Source organism: Tiliqua scincoides, chromosome 1 (assembly GCF_035046505.1).
Source record: "Tiliqua scincoides isolate rTilSci1 chromosome 1, rTilSci1.hap2, whole genome shotgun sequence".
NCBI classification, from domain to species: Eukaryota; Metazoa; Chordata; class Lepidosauria; order Squamata; family Scincidae; genus Tiliqua; species Tiliqua scincoides.
In genome coordinates, this window is record NC_089821.1 from 93,078,656 (window position 1) to 93,095,111 (window position 16,456).

Below are 16,456 nucleotides of genomic sequence, written 5' to 3' on the forward strand. Positions count from 1 at the left end.
AGATCTCTTCCACCTGCCCAAGCTTCTTACATATACTATATCTCCACCAACCTCAAGATGGTGCCTCCTGAAATCAAACCAGTATGTGCAGAATCAGATCAGAGTTACCAGCTTCACCCCAGAGGCTGTGGACTGATCTCCCACATTCCACTTTGGGTGAGTACTGGGGGTACTCATAGTTACGTGGACAGAGCTGATAGTGACAAATGTATTTTTTAAAAAAACTAATATTGTAAGAAGACTATGTAACTTATAAGGATATTCTCTCACTTTTATCACATTTTTACCAAATGTTTAATGAACACAATTCAGTTGAATTTTGGATTAGGCATGTTTTACAACAGGAATTAGAGAATCAAACATATATTCCGGCCATTAAAGCAAAAGGTGGGGAATACATTGCAGGGCTCCGACGCACTGTTTTCCATCCTAGAATGCATTAGCTATTGGCATGTCAAATACTTTTAAATAGAAACTGTTGTTAAGTCCTAATCCTTGCATTCTACATTAGTGCTGAGATGCCAATGCTGACACAATCAAATTGGAACAAATTACTCTGTTTTGGTGAAGATTATGTGCCTTGAATGGCTGCGAGCTACATTTATACCAGAGTGAGTGATTTACTGTTCTAAATAACAGCAACTAAATTAACTTGGGTAGTTTGATTAGCCGAGTGACAGCCTAAAGCATTTTTATTTCACAAGAATTAAAAAAAAATGTTAAGTTCCCTGCAACTTGATTTATAATAATATAATTTTAATAATACCAGCGCTTATAGAGCATTTTTCATGTTGAAATTAAAAGCAAATTAAGCTTGTAGCAAGCCCCAAAAGGTAAGCACGAACAAGAAGTCAGTGTGTACAGCAAGCCTGATTTTCCTTTTCACATCTGTGGAGCAGTTGGTCATTGGTGAAGGGCCCAATCCTATCCAACTTTCCAGCACTGGTGCAGCCATGCCAACAGGACATGTGTGGCATCTTGAGTTGGGGGGACAATCACAGAGGCCTCCCCCAGGTAAGGAAACGCTTGTTCCCTTACCTTGGGGCTCCATTGCAGCTTTATCAGTGCTGGAAATTTGGAGAGGATTGGGCCCACAGTCACTTGCGCAAAAACCTGACTCCAACATTGTCTCTTCTATTGAGAGTAGTTAACCTCATGGACATGCAGGTCCAACCTTGTTATACCATTATTTTTTTATACACGAATTTGACTCAACACGAATGGCCACTGCAAATGAGAAGGAATGTGCTGATCCCTGGAGAAAGGGAAAAAAATCCATCCCTTTAAAATCACAGTTTAAAAAACAGCTTTCTTACGGTTGTAGAGAGACAGTCATGCAGAAGCGATTACAGGTATAGCCTAATTATCCATGGATTTTTCTATCTCAATGCTATGAGAAGGGGCCTTTAAATTAAAGGAAAACAATTGTTTGACAATAGCTTTGTTAATGCGAGAGAGGGAAGTTGGCTGACAAGCCATCAATCATTCTCTCTCTGGGGACTTAGAATTCTCCCTTTCCCCTGTGCATGTGAAAGAAAAATAATCACTTTGCTCTGGATGAAGGAAGGGGTCACTGGCTTGGAATGAAGCCTTTTAAGGGCCTGGAGAGAGACTGATTGATGGATTGCCTGCTTAATGACTCTGTCTTACATCACAAAGGCCAGTGAGGCTGTTTTTAAATAGCAAAGCGACACTGTTTTTAAAATGGATTTACTTTAATGCAATTTTAGCCATTCACGTGAGTTCTGGGAACAGAACCCTCGCGAATAATAGACTCAACCTGTACGGTACAACTTAGGGCGCAATCCTGGCAGTTATGCTGGCATAGGAGGCCCTGGAGGCAAACATGCCATAAAGCATGTTTGCGCCTCTGTGGGTGGGAGCCGCGGCGGCAGGCAGAAGCCTCCGTGGCAGCTCCAGTGCTGCTGCTTGTGTCGGTGCACTTGCGCCGACACAAGCGGCAAAGGTAGGTGTGGGGGGCAGGGAGGGGTTGTTTCTGGGTGGGGGAGGGCAGGTGATGGGCGGCCCCAGGGGCAGGTGCACAGGGAGCCAGGGTTGGGGCTGGGACCCGGCGGTTATGCTGGTTCCCAACCCCCGTCCCCAGAGAGAATGGAGCAGCTTCCAGATGCTCTGCTCTCTTCGGACTTGCACCACCTCCAGAGGTGGCACAGGTCCGAGGAGACCCACTGGGGCACGCAGCCCTTATCCAGGGGTAAGGGGAAGAGCTTCCCCTTACCTGTGGCTGAGCTGCTGCACCCAACGAACCTGCGCTAGATGCAGCGCAAGCCTCCTGGCTTGCCTGCTCTGTCTTTAATTCTTCATGAGGATGTTCCTCTTCATAGTACACAACCCTTATACAGGTATACCTTGCACTAGTTAGGGACCAGAGCATGGATGAAAGTAAAAAAAAAAATGACTGTCAACGCATAGCCTTATTTAGCTTGCACGTTTACTTTAACTAGCAAAAAACATAAAAAATTAACGATATAACACATGCAAATGCATGTGAAATTGAAATAAACAGAAATCACAGAGATCAAATGGCTGTTGTTTTTTAAAGCTTTCTTCTGTCATTACTTTGTATACTACTATTATACACTCTTGGCTACCCATTCCTTCATTAGGCAGATTGATGCTTAATTGCCCAGAATGGGCACTGTGTGGGAACAAATAGTCATGAGATACTTGAGAATCTCTCTGTGTCTGAATGCCATTCCTATCAGACTTTGAGGGAGATAGCACCACTCCAACTGATGGAAGGAACGTGAACTCTGTGCGCATGCCACAACATTGTAGTTTGGAAGAGGCAGAGAGAAAGAGAACTGTGGATTGGCTGAAAACCCTTTGGAAGTGAGGTTGTCTCCCTGAGGATCTAATGTGGGCTAGCTGCAGGGTGCTTCCATTTATGCTCTGCTTGTATATTTGTAAAATGAATACACCACAAGTTTCGTGTGTGCTCTCATCCAAAGGAAATACAACCTAGTAGCACAGACTTTAGAACTTCTCGCTTTCAGAGAAGTTAGGAGTCCCAACATTATGTTCGTTCTAGCCCTAGGAGCCTCAAAGGTTTTCCCCATCCACCCATAGATAATGAATTGAAGGATCATCTGGCTGTTTCATTGATTATTCTTTCGTATGTAAGTTAATATAGCACAATGCTGCAATGCTGGCTCTGTCACTAGATGCTGCTAGAGTATTGCTTGCTATCTGCTGGAGCATGAGGACCGGTGCTGAAAGTGCTTGCCTGGAAAGGACAGCAAAAAGCAGCACCAATACTCAACAAGTTCTGATCCAGAAAGGTTGCAAGTGTGAAACAACAAGCACTGAAGTCTGCCTGCCAATTTAGATCAACAAATGCACAAAGGCAAACAACATATGTCAGTTAATGGTGCATGCTGCACAGCAGCAAATCCAGAAGCTTCTATTGGCACTGGTAACTTGGTGGCAGAGGTGTGCTGTGGGCAGGCAGAGCAGGGGGGGGAGTTTTAGGGAAGACTGGGGGAGGGCAGGGGATAGGGAAGGTGAGGGAAGGGTGGATCTTGGCAGCACCCATGTGCACCAGTTGTTATCCAATTACACTCACCCACCATGGGATGCAGCATGCACTCAGCCAGCATGGCTGCTTCGGTGCCAGTGGTGGGGGATAGGAATGGGCAGTTAGTCTCAAGCTACAGGCTATGTCTTGAACAGACCAAGAACCTACTGGAATTAATCTGACCTAAACCAGACTTTACCTCCAGAATTTGACTAAAGATGAAAAGCATTTAATAATAATAATAATAATAATAATAATAATAATAATAATAATAATAATAATAATAATAAAACTTTATTTTTATCCCGCCCTTCTCCCTAACGGGACCCAGGGCGGCTAACAACATATTAAAAAAAAACAATAGATTTTAAAAACATTAATACAAGCAGATAAAAACATTTAAAAACACACTACAGGGCCATAAAAACAGTAGTCAGATTAAAAGAGTAAAAGAGCAGCTCACCGAGGAATCAAGCCTGTAAAACTAAAAGATGTATAAAAAAGTTAAGAAGGCCAGAAATCAGAAGGCTTGTTTAAACAACAGTGTTTCAGGCCTCGCCGAAAGCTCTCAAGAGAGGGAGCCATTCTCAAGTCAAGGGGAAGGGAGTTCCATAATGTTGGTGCCACTACCGAGAAGGCCCTATTTCTTGCAGCCGCCCCCCGGACCTCCTTGGGTGGCGGCACTTGCATAAAGGCCTTCTCTGATGACCTGAGATGGCGAACCGGATTGTACGGGAGTAGGCGGTCTCTAAGATATCCTGGCCCAGAGCAGTATAGGGCTTTAAAGGTCAAAACCAGCACCTTGAATTGGGCCCAGAAACGAATGGGCAGCCAATGTAGCCCCCGGAGAAGCGGGCTGACAGAGTCAAACCGCCTGGCTCCGGTGACCACACGGGCCGCCGCATTCTGTACTAATTGTAGTTTCCGAACTGTCTTCAGGGGCAGCCCCACATAGAGCGCGTTACAGTAATCTAACCTCGATGTCACCGTGGCATGGATCACCGTGGCCAGGTCTGCACGGTCGCAGCTGGCGCACCAGCCGAAGCTGAGCAAAGGCCCCCCTAGCCACAGCCGCCACCTGGGAATCCAGGAGCAGCTGCAAGTCCAGGAGGACCCCCAAGCTGCAAACCTGCTCCTTCAGAGGGAGTGCAACCCCATTCAGAGCAAGTCGATAATCCAGCACCTGCATCGAGGATTTCCGAACTAGGAGAGCCTCGGTCTTATCCGGATTTAATTTCAGCTTGTTAGCCCCCATCCAGATCCTCACTGCTTCCAGACAGCGCTCCAGGCCCTCAACCGCCACCCTGGAGTCTGGAGGAAAGGAGAGATAGAGCTGGGTGTCATCAGCATATTGATGACACCTCACTCCAAACCCCCGGATGACCTCTCCCAGCGGTTTCATGTAGATATTAAATAGCGTGGGGGACAGAATTGAACCCTGCGGCACCCCGCACCTCAAGGGCCAGGGTGTCGAACAGGCATCCCCCAGCACCACCATCTGGGACCGACCCTCCAAGTAGGAGCGGAACCACCGCAAAACAGTGCCTCCAACTCCCAACTCGGCCAATCGGCCCAGAAGGATACCATGGTCGATGGTATCGAAAGCCGCCGAGAGGTCCAGCAGGACCAACAGGGACGCACTCCCCCGTCCAGTCCCCGGCATAGGTCATCCACCAAGGCGACCAAGGCAGTTTCCATCCCTATGGTCATCACGTGTCCCATCTAAAAAGTCCACGACGAGATGGAATTGGAAAATTTGAGATTCTTAAAAACTAGCAATTGCTGTCTGCTCCCATTTGACTCTGCCCAGTCATTTATAGCTATCCCCTGCCAGCCCAATGCCAATGCACACAATGCCACTGATGGAGTATGTGCTGTATGCTATCATGCAGGGATGTGCCAATCCACTGCAGCGAAACTTAAGTCAGATTCTGAGTCCCCACCCTCTTTGACTCAACTCGTGTATGTGTTTTAAGGGGCAGCCTTCTGGATTCAGCTGGAGCCTTTTTTGGAACTCTTGACTCAAATCCAAGTCTTTTCAATAAAGTCAGGCACAGCTCCACAGAAAAAATGGTGGTGGTGGCGGTCGTGGTGGTGTGTGTGAGAGAGAGAGTTTTCATTTAATACTCCCCTGATGTTCCCATCCCATCTGTAAACAAAAGTTCTGCTGTTCTTCGAGTGAATGTAGCAGTGCAGAAGGTAGCAGTGCATTGGTTCCTTATGAACCCGAGCAACCACTTGCTCCCAAGAAAAACTCCCGAATCACTTCTGGTTTCAAAATATGTGTGTCAAATCTGCAGAAGTCTAGGAAACGCATGTTTGATGACTCAAGTTGGAGTGTTACAAGTCAAGTTGCCCATCCCTGCTATGGTGGTGGGGGGATGACCAGATGGCTCAGGAAAGGTAAGTAAAAATACACCTGCCTTCCAGTATATCTCCTTGGACCCATGTCAGCTATTTAGCTGGCATAAGTCTGAGGAGAGTTCAGAAGTGTGCTGGGCTGGACAAAGGGAGATATGATATCAGTGTGCACCACTACTGCTGAGTTCTTTCCCCTCCTGCCCCTGACCCAGCCTTTTCCCCACCCCCGAATTGCTCAAAATGCCCCCCCAAACTACTCACTCCACTGACCTACCTGCTCAAGAATGAGTGCAGCAGCCAATCACTGCCAGCATAGGCCTTCCCTGCTCCTGTGTCATTGCTAGCAAACCACCTGCTATTGGAGCTGCTTGCAGGATGGCAGCCAGGACCTTACAATGATAGATCACAAGATCTGTCAGCATAAGGACACCAAAGGATTGGGCTCTAAGATAACCTTTGGGGGTTCTTCTCTGTTTCCCACTTAGAGAGGCCATTTTTTGTGATGGTTACTGGTTGTGGAATACCTGCAGAGATGCTTGCTTTCCACCTGCTGCTAGTTTTAGGTAGCATGGTAAAACTCTATTATTTACTCATACTTTTAATGAACAATTATGCTAATGTGTGTGTGTGTTTATTGAGTCTGCTATTGACATTTACTGCTATGTGGTTTTACTATTATTATTTTATTTGCTGTCTTATGGTGTGTTTTCTGTTGAATTATTAATTTTTATTTTGTGATTTTTTAATTTAATTTTTTGATTGAAAGGTGGGATATCAATATACACTAAATAAACAAACAAATACATGTTTCATTTGATGGAAAGCAGATTCAGAATTGTGACTTTTGACAAGCTAATAGCTGTTGTTTTTTTCACATTTGGTGGACTTGCTCTGAAATAGTATATTCTTGCTGCCAAATTATTATTTGCTAACTAGTGGAAGCAATAAAGCACCACCAATATATATTTGGTTGATAAAACCAGGACAGGCAAATTTAGTTAAATCATTATCAGAGTGAAATGAAAAAGCCAATTCAGGCATCTGATTAATGGCTGTGGCAGGTGCCCCACAGTCCAGGTTCTCCCTGGAGGTTTCGGACCTCCATTCCTTCTCATATGGAGGCTCCCCTTGTCATGTGGAGGCTCCCCTCCCCTGTAACAGGGTTACAAAGCCACAGCAGTGGGTACTGGGGCAGGACATTGTGCTTCTGAAGGAGACTAACTCAACGTAAACAGGAAGCACTTGCTGTTAATGTTCAGCTAGGCTCCATCTAGCATGCAGGCTGGTTCAGTCACTCTTCATTTCAGCAACAATTTCACTTTGTTTAAGGAAGAAACCAGTGCTAGTACACAAAAATGAGGGTAATGGGAGTTGGCAGAGGGGGGCAGGCTCCCCGCGACCTATGGATACCTGAATCTGTGGATGCCTGATCTGCAGATACAGAAGCCCACCTGTATGTTTTGCATGTGTGTGTGTCATCCATTCAGTCATATCTAACGCTTGGCAACTTCAGAGGCACGGCTTCTTTCAATTGTTGGACATTCATCTTTGTATCTGTTTCGATGGTATCAAGCCACACATGCTTTGCCTACCTCTTCTTCTGGTTCCACTGACAATTCATAACATCATCGACTTCTCTAGTGAATTCACACGCACGATGTGTTTTATGTATGTTGTGTTATTGATCTTAAAATTAAAAAATATATATTGTGTATTTGAAGTTGCATCTATTGCAAATGCATTTTTTACATGTGTTAAAAAATAATATGTATAAAACTGCTGCTGAGTTGCTATGGGAGATCAATAGGGCTGGAGGGGCAGATGTGAAGATTAGCGGGTTGGGGGCTGCTGGGTTGGGAAAGATCAGTGGGGCTGTGTTGGTGAGAGGAGATTGGCTCATTCTGCATCCGGGGCATTATTTAGCAAGGGAATGAGGAAATTGAGTGCCACAAATATTTGCTGGCAGTTGCACAGCTACCACAAAAAGCCATTTCACTACAGCAGAACAGTGTCCCAGGGGAAAATTAAAAAAAAAAAAAAAAGATAGCCATTCATACATACGTGTGCATGCGTGGATTTAGGCATAGGTACGTGGGTACGTGGGGGTATGTGGGCCAGTTCTGATTATTAAGAAACTACTAAGTCTCCTGGAGGACACAATTTCAAATCTGAGTTCTTTAAGACAACAGAACATGTATTGAAATTTTGGATATGGCAAATATTGACTCAGGGGTTGATTTTTCCTAAGCTGCTATTACAGAAATGGAAGAACTTCCATTTGCACAGGGAGCAGAGGGATTATTTTCCCCAGTTCTCCCTTTCAGTGGCAGTACAGTATCCCTATATTATTCCAGAGAGTTCTGCAACCAGGAGCAGATTTGGAGAGAAGACACAGAGGTCTGCAGAGGGAGGAGTTTTAGCAACTGCCCATGTGCATCCCAGCATATTGACTTTTCCAGCGTCTGTTTGCCAATGTCTCCCTTGTGTCTGTTTTTGTTTTTAAAGATCATGAGCCCTTTGGGATAGATAAGCTTTGTGCTTTGGAAACTTCTTGGTTGAGAAGTATTACATAAATATTCTTAACAATAAAGGGGAATTATCAGATATCCTGCTTCTTCCTTGCAAGAACAGAAGGTCTTCCATTCATAGAAGAACAACTTGGACTCTGATCCCATACATTTATTTACGTTATTTATTATAAAGATTTATATCCTGCATTTCATCTACAAGCAGTCCAAGGTGACTAACATGCAGCATCAATAAAAATAAAATACAATCTATAATATAAATTAACACAAAACCACTAAAACCAATCCACAGTGAAAGCCTTTGGTATCATGGATTACTTAAACAAGGTATGTCATCTTTGGGACAAAGTTGCAGCCCAATCCTATCCAGCACTTAACACTGATGGATTTTGGGATCCAGCTGCATAAATCCTGGACCAATGGTGGGAAATCTGCTCCATCACTCAATAGGCAGTGGCTGCCAGAGCAAACAGCCAGAGACTGTTTGCTGGTATCAGTGTTTCTTGCTGTATTGTGAGCTGCTTTGGGACACCATCTCCTGCCTTTTGCGCGTGTAAATTGCTTTGTCGAAAAGCAAGATGTACAAAAATAACAATATATTTTGTATGTAATACTGACAATATGTTTGTCTAGATTATGATAAAATAATCTTCCTTATCATACAAAGTGGTAGAAAATCACATTTAGTGTTTCAGACTAAATAGCCTGGCTAGGGAAAGCAATTGGGGGCCTAGAATTAATGGAATAAGAATTGAGGTGAGAAGAGGCTTTGTTCTGGTAGTAGTGTTCACGTTTCCTGATACCTGTCAGCTCATAACTGATTTTTCTTACAACTCATGGGAGGGGCAGCTATTGGACAGCCTCTAGCCACTCATCCCCCTGACTAATATAACAGCCCAATCGTAATGGGGTTGCCCATGTCACTGTACAGCAGTGAAGAGACAGACATCACTGTATCCCACAGCGCCAGGGAGACAGCTAGAGGGCTTCTGAACATTCAAGCCCTGGCAGCCGCTATGGGTCTACCTAGATCTAGATCAGCTCAATCTCTGGTGCAGATCCAAGTAGACCTGTGTAGGGCTTTCAGGTGCAGGCAGCCTCCTTTACCAACCCCGGCCCCTCCCATGCCTGAACTGCCCTACTCCCCACCCAGTTTCTCTCCCCACACCACCTTCCCTCTGCCCTCTCCTTACCCCAGAATGCCTCCCTATCACTTGGCAGGGAATTTACCATTGATGGATTCTGGTGGTCCTCCAACCAGGGCAGAGGCCCAGCGCCCACTTGCACTGGCTTTCCCACCGGTGCCTCCTTCCCTCTAGCTGCCAAGACATGCCTTACAGCATGTTTGCAATAGCTGTCTCCCAAGCAGCACTCAGGAGACCAGCCCTGGCCTAGAATACGATCAGGCCATAAGTATATTAAAATTGTGATTCATAACACATTACATGTATAGTATGATCATGTGTTCTCTGTTAAACATTTTCAGCCATTATTTATCAAAATTAAAATATTTACTCCTGGCAATACTACATATCGAGGAGGCTAAAAATAGTAAACCTCATATTGAGGGTGGGGGGAGGGAAATCACAGTTCAAGCTAACACATTCTACACCAGTCTGTGCAGCAGCTGTGGATTAAAATGTGCTGAAAAGTAGAACATTTTGTCTCCTTTTTATCTATCAGACATTCAAGTACAAGTACACACAGCCTCTGTGCTGAAAATCTGCTAAAATTATTCCTTTGATAATTCTGCTAACCTAAATCTCAATTTTATATGCATTTTTAATATGCAAGTGGAAAATATGATGGCCAGTCCTCCCTGACTTTTTAAGAGATGAGAGTTGCAAGTAGAAAATAAGTTCACATTCCAGTGCTAATAAACACATCGTTTGGAAGCAAATATGCAGCAAAAGACTTACCTGCATGAGGGTGGTTTAGGACTGGAATAAACACATGCAAAATATGACCTGCATATGCTGTTGGGACCCCATCTATCCTGCTGCAACTCCTTCAGAATGGGAAATCTTACATTTCCCATAGTAGTGGCAGTAGAAGTTCTAAGGTGCAACCACTGTCTGGCAGCCACATTCACATACCCTTTTTTGGGCAGAAGAAAAGTCCATCACAGGTTACAAATCGTGATGGTTTCATGCAACCTCCTGGTTTTAGAAGTAGGCTACTTCAGAATTCCAGGTGCAAGGGAGTGAAACTAAGATGCAGGTCTGTTGTTGTCTTGTGTACTCCCTGAGGTATCTGGTGGGCTGCTGTGAGATACAGGAAGCTGGACTAGATGGGCCTTTGGACTGATCCAGCAGGGCTCTCGGACTAATCCTACCTGGAAATTTCCACCATTTCCAGGTGGGACTAGAAAAAGGAAAAAGATCTCTGACTGAAACCATAGACTATAGAAAACTACTGCCAGTCAGCATAAGCAATAATGGCCTACAAAGGTCAATGACCTGAGAGAAGGCAGTTTCCTGTGTAATTTATCTCTCCCTATAAACAGGGACAGTCGACCCATGCTTTAAGCAACAGATTGGTGGGGATGCCCATCCCTGTCCAGCTACTTGCTTTCACTTCTCCTCATTCTCCTTCCACTCCCTGGATTGGAAAAAAGAAGAGGGGGAGAGAGGAAGAGGTAACATGGAGGAAAAGGTACATTTATTTTCCATTACTGTATTTTGGAGAGCGTTCACAGAACTTTTTAATGGTTGCAAGTGAAACTTATAAATGGCTGCATTTGGACAAGCAAGAGTTAACTGGAAAGAGAAAGGAGAAAATGAGGCTGTGCTATACTGGATTTCCTCCCCAGTCAGCCAGCAGAAGAAGGTGATTAGCAGGAAGCTTTGAAATATGCACACAAAAATGGAGGCTTTAGAAGGGAGAGACAAAAAGAAGAATCTGTTATGAAGATCAAAGGGAGAAGCAGGGATTCCCAACCCTGTTCTGATGGGTAGAATTAGTGAATGATGTCTGTCTAAGCAGCAAAGATTGGGCTGCACAATTCCCAGGTTTTAGATGGGAGAAAATTGTGGCAAAAAAGGGTGCTCCTTGAGCCAGGGAAGGTAGCTACTCCAAAGGGAAGGGGGGCTACCTAAGAAAGGGGCTACAGAAGAGGTTCTTGATTGTGGGACAGCTTTGCAAAGTGGAGAGATGTCCCAGCTGTGGAACAATCTGGCAGGCAGATAGCATGGAGTGGAGGACTTCCTGACTGTGGGACAGCCCAGCAAAACTAGTGGTATGGAGGTATTCCAGCAGGGAAAAATATACCACAAAATGGAGAGAGGGAAACGCAGCGCTGATACGTTAGCAGCAGGGATGATGACCTTCTCTGAGAGGACAGTGACCTAAAATGGGGAAAGCACAGTAATGGAAAATAAATGTGCCTTTTTCTTGTTTGCCTGTATCTTCTTTTGAAAATCCCTGTCGCTTGATTACTGGTTGCCTAATTAAAGGCATTTTGAGGTTGCTTGCAATGCTCACCCAAGTCAATGATCCCAAAACTGTCAGACACTGCTGAATTTGGCCTCTCGCTCTAGAAGTATTGCTAATTCTCTCAAATTGAGTTAATCTGAATTTATTGTATGTGTGTGAATGACACATGTAAGAATAGACTTGTGTGTGTGTGAATAAGCATTGGCCATAGCTTTCTATTGGTTTCTAAGCCCAAACAGGTGGAACTACAGCAGAAAATTAGGGAAGAACTAGCCATATTGGGTGACTGTCACTAAAAACAGTGGCACACATTTAGTTTTTCCCTTTTCCCCATAATGGCTAGTGAAGCTCATTGTGCCACATTACAACATCAGGCTGGGAGTCTTCCCAGACTGTTGATTGACACTGGTGGAGAAGACCAACCAGGTTTGTTCAAGGTGGAGAAACTCATGGCATTATGATTATATCACATCACATGGTGAGGTGAGTTTCAATTATGGGCAGCAGGGCAATTAACCAGGTGGGGTATCACTTGAGGGCCCACAACCATCAGTAAACCCACCTGGCCAAACCAACCCCTGAATCCTCAGCACTAGTTGTAATATTAGTGCCCAGTGCAGCATCAGAGGATGGGAGGAAGGTGTCATAGGGGCTCTAATGCATGACTTTGCCCTAGAGGCCAGATGACCCAGTGTGCACACTGATGGGGAATCAGGGAATGCAGGCACAAGTAAGTTATTTTTGATGACAGCTCAGTGTCTGTAAGAAGGTCTAATCTTACCTTCATTGTTTTCAGGGCAGCAGGGGAGGATAGCCCTTGCCTTCCTGATAGCAGAGAGTAGGGAGATAGCACAAGAAGCAGGCGATCTCAAACACAGCCAAAGAAGCAGACACAGGCTTGTTTGTTGCAGAAGCATGTATTGGTAAAAGGAGCAGGCAGAAGAGTAGTCAGTCAAACGGTCCAAAAGTCAGGGATCCAGCAAGGAATAGTCACGATAAGCAGTCCAAGTCACAGAACAAACCAGCAGCACAACACGCAGAAACTCCACTATAGCAACCCACATTTGGTGTCTGTTCTTGCCCCCATATATACCAGGGCCAGCCAAACAGAATAGGGCGACCTCATCATCACAAGACAGTCTTGTGCCACTGCGGTGGCAGTGAAGAAGGCCAATTCTATGCTTGGGATCATTAGGAAGGGTATTGAGAACAAAACGGTTAGTATTATAATGCCGTTGTACAAATCGATGGTAAGGCCACACCTGGAGTATTGTGTCCAGTTCTGGTCGCCGCATCTCAAAAAAGACATAGTGGAAATGGAAAAGGTGCAAAAGAGAGCGACTAAGATGATTACGGGGCTGGGGCACCTTCCTTATGAGGAAAGGCTACGGCGTTTGGGCCTCTTCAGCCTAGAAAAGAGACGCTTGAGGGGGGACATGATTGAGACATACAAAATTATGCAGGGGATGGACAGAGTGGATAGGGAGATGCTCTTTACACTCTCACATAATACCAGAACCAGGGGACATCCACTAAAATTGAGTGTTGGGCGGGTTAGGACAGACAAAAGAAAATATTTCTTTACTCAGCGCGTGGTCGGTCTGTGGAACTCCTTGCCACAGGATGTGGTGCTGGCGTCTAGCCTAGACGCCTTTAAAAGGGGATTGGACGAGTTTCTGGAGGAAAAATCCATTATGGGGTACAAGCCATGATGTGTATGCGCAACCTCCTGATTTTAGGAATGGGTTAAGTCAGAATGCCAGATGTAGGGGAGAGCACCAGGATGAGGTCTCTTGTTATCTGGTGTGCTCCCTGGGGCATTTGGTGGGCCGCTGTGAGATACAGGAAGCTGGACTAGATGGGCCTATGGCCTGATCCAGTGGGGCTGTTCTTATGTTCTTATGTTCTTGTGAACCTTTCTGATTGGCTGTCCAGTGGTGCATTGCACCACTCCACCATAACCTACGTGACTCTGCATTCATCTCTCCCCAAGTCACGTGACTCCCACCTGCAACAGGTGCAGCTGATTGCATCAGCATACATATATAGTGCTGCTGTTCCTTCGTTTGCATTTCATACCAGGCCTGGACATCAAGGCCCCTCCTGCCACATCCTGGCTTACAAGAATTCAGGACCTGGGATGTCAAAGGCCTGACAATTGTGTTAAGTGATATTATTAAGGGCGCAGCCTTGACTCGCCCTTGGCCCAGCACAAGTCCCTTGCATCGGCTTGGAAGTGTCGCAAAAGTGCAGTAAGGGGATGCACTTAAGTGCAGTAAGGGGGTGTTGCAAAAATGCAGTAAATGGGCAGGGGGTGGAGCCAGGATCCAGCGCTTAGGCCAGATCCTAACCCTACTCCGAGGCAATCCTGTGCAGCACCAGGCTGCTCAGATCTGCGCCACCTCTTTAGTAGCACAGATTCAAGTAGCCCCATTGGGGCTGCTGCCGCATTACCTGGGGTAAGGGGAAGTATTTCCCCTTGCTCCGGGCTGAGCCACAGCCAGCCCAACCCTGCACTGGATACAGCACAGGCTGGCCGCCGCACCTATTCCAGCGTAGGTTAGGATTGGGCTGTAACTGATACTGTTATTTTTTCAAAGCAGTAGGACTTTTTTTGTGCAGAAGCAAAGTCCAATAACAGAAACCGTGGTGTTTCAACAGGTAAAATTAGAGGCTTAACTATGAGATTGTTCTATTTTTGGCTCAAGGGAAAAAATTGAAAGTGCTGATGATGTGAAATAGGGTCATGGAAAGAAGGAAGGAAATTAGATTTAAAAAAAAATTTATAAGACTGTCTTGCCTATGTAATAACACTGAGCATGACTGTCGCTGCAAAGATGTATTATCTCATTTAGGTAATTAGTGTGAGCCACATGTTTTCCTACTTATTCCATTCAATTATAGGGGGCTCACTTTGTCATTACTGGAGTATCTTAATGTGACTTGTAATTAGTGTAATTACAATCCAATGTTAATTATATTTGCCACTTAAACATAATTTTATATAGTAATGGTCTCTCTTCTCAATAACCTTATTACGTTGTTTATTCAAACAGGAATTAAGTCTTCTTTCATGCATCAAATATGGAAATTACAAGGGGGGGAAGCCTGTCATTTCTATACTTATGACAAGATAATCCTTGTCACAAATATGATTTTGCTGCCACCACCAGTGAATACAGAACGGAATTAGAGCAAGGCAGGGAGGTAACAAGAGGTGATGAATTAACAAGGTTAACAACGGGTGGATATGACCAGGAATGTGTGGAAGAATTACACTCGCCTCCCATTCTTCATATGTGCATGCGTGGCTCTGGTCAGAGGCTACGCATATACCAAATGTATGTGTACAGGCTCTTGACATGCTGTGTTGCACTCATGAAGAAAAGAGTGAAATCATAAACACCATTGTATTTCCAAACTACCATACAGTTTGCTTATGGTTAGAAAGCTATCCCTAAGAGCCCAGTCCAATTCTCCCCCCCCCCATCGATGCAGCAGCACCAAAATGGCTAATGCTATCTGTGGGGGGGGGGGCGGGAGTTGTGGAGGTCTCTCTGAGGTAAGGGAACAATTGTTCCTTATCCAGGGGTAAGCCTCTGTGGGAAGGGGGACTACTCAGACCTGTGCTAGCTAAATAACTGGCACAGGTCCATGTGGACCTGCACTATAGAATTGGGTCCAGGAAGGGGGTTAGGATTCACTGCTGCTACCAAACCCACCCCTTTCCCCAATCCATCCATCCATCCCCCACCCTCTCCCTTCTCGGTTTCATGCCTGCTCACTCCCATTCTGCCCTCTTGGCACCCCTCCTACCTCTCCCACTGATGTACCTGTTTTGGTAGACAGTGGGAGAGCCAATGATGCATACAGGAATGCTCCAGCCTTTCCTTCTGCACCCCAGCAGTGCGCTACTGAGCATACTGCTGGATCCCCTTTTACGACAGAGCTGGCTACTTTACAGAAATCAGTAGGAATGATGCTAGAACACTGACCGTTTATAGGATTGGGCTGTAAAAGTACATTATAAGTGGGTCTATTTGTGGATTATATCACTTTTTACATTACTAAGCCAACATCAGTACTATCAGAAATCATCTCATTACTTGATGGTTTTGCACATGCCTCTGGTGACAAAGCTATTATAAGTTGGATTTGATAAGATTGGCTATAACGGCCAATTTAGAAAATAAATTACCTTTTGCCTTTACCTTTTTGGATTATGAGGCCTTGGCAACATCTAGAATATCACATTTCCTCCCTCATTAAATGACCTATGTAAACCAAACTATTGGCACTTATGTGCATTCAATCTGATATTCAAAAATGGAATACAGATAAATTAGCATGATCAGCTGGGTTAGCAACAGAGCAGATGAACATCTTGCCAAGAATCCTTATTTCACACAATTGCACTACATTTACCAATTCAAACTCTGGCTAGATGGAATAAATTATTTTTATGTACTCAAATTGGAAACTGAGATTATCATATTTTAATTATCAGCAGGTCCTAAGCTAAAGGTGATCTTGTTGTGCCAGATTTGGACCTATACTATAATGCTGCTCAACTCCTGAGAACATTAGTGGACCACAG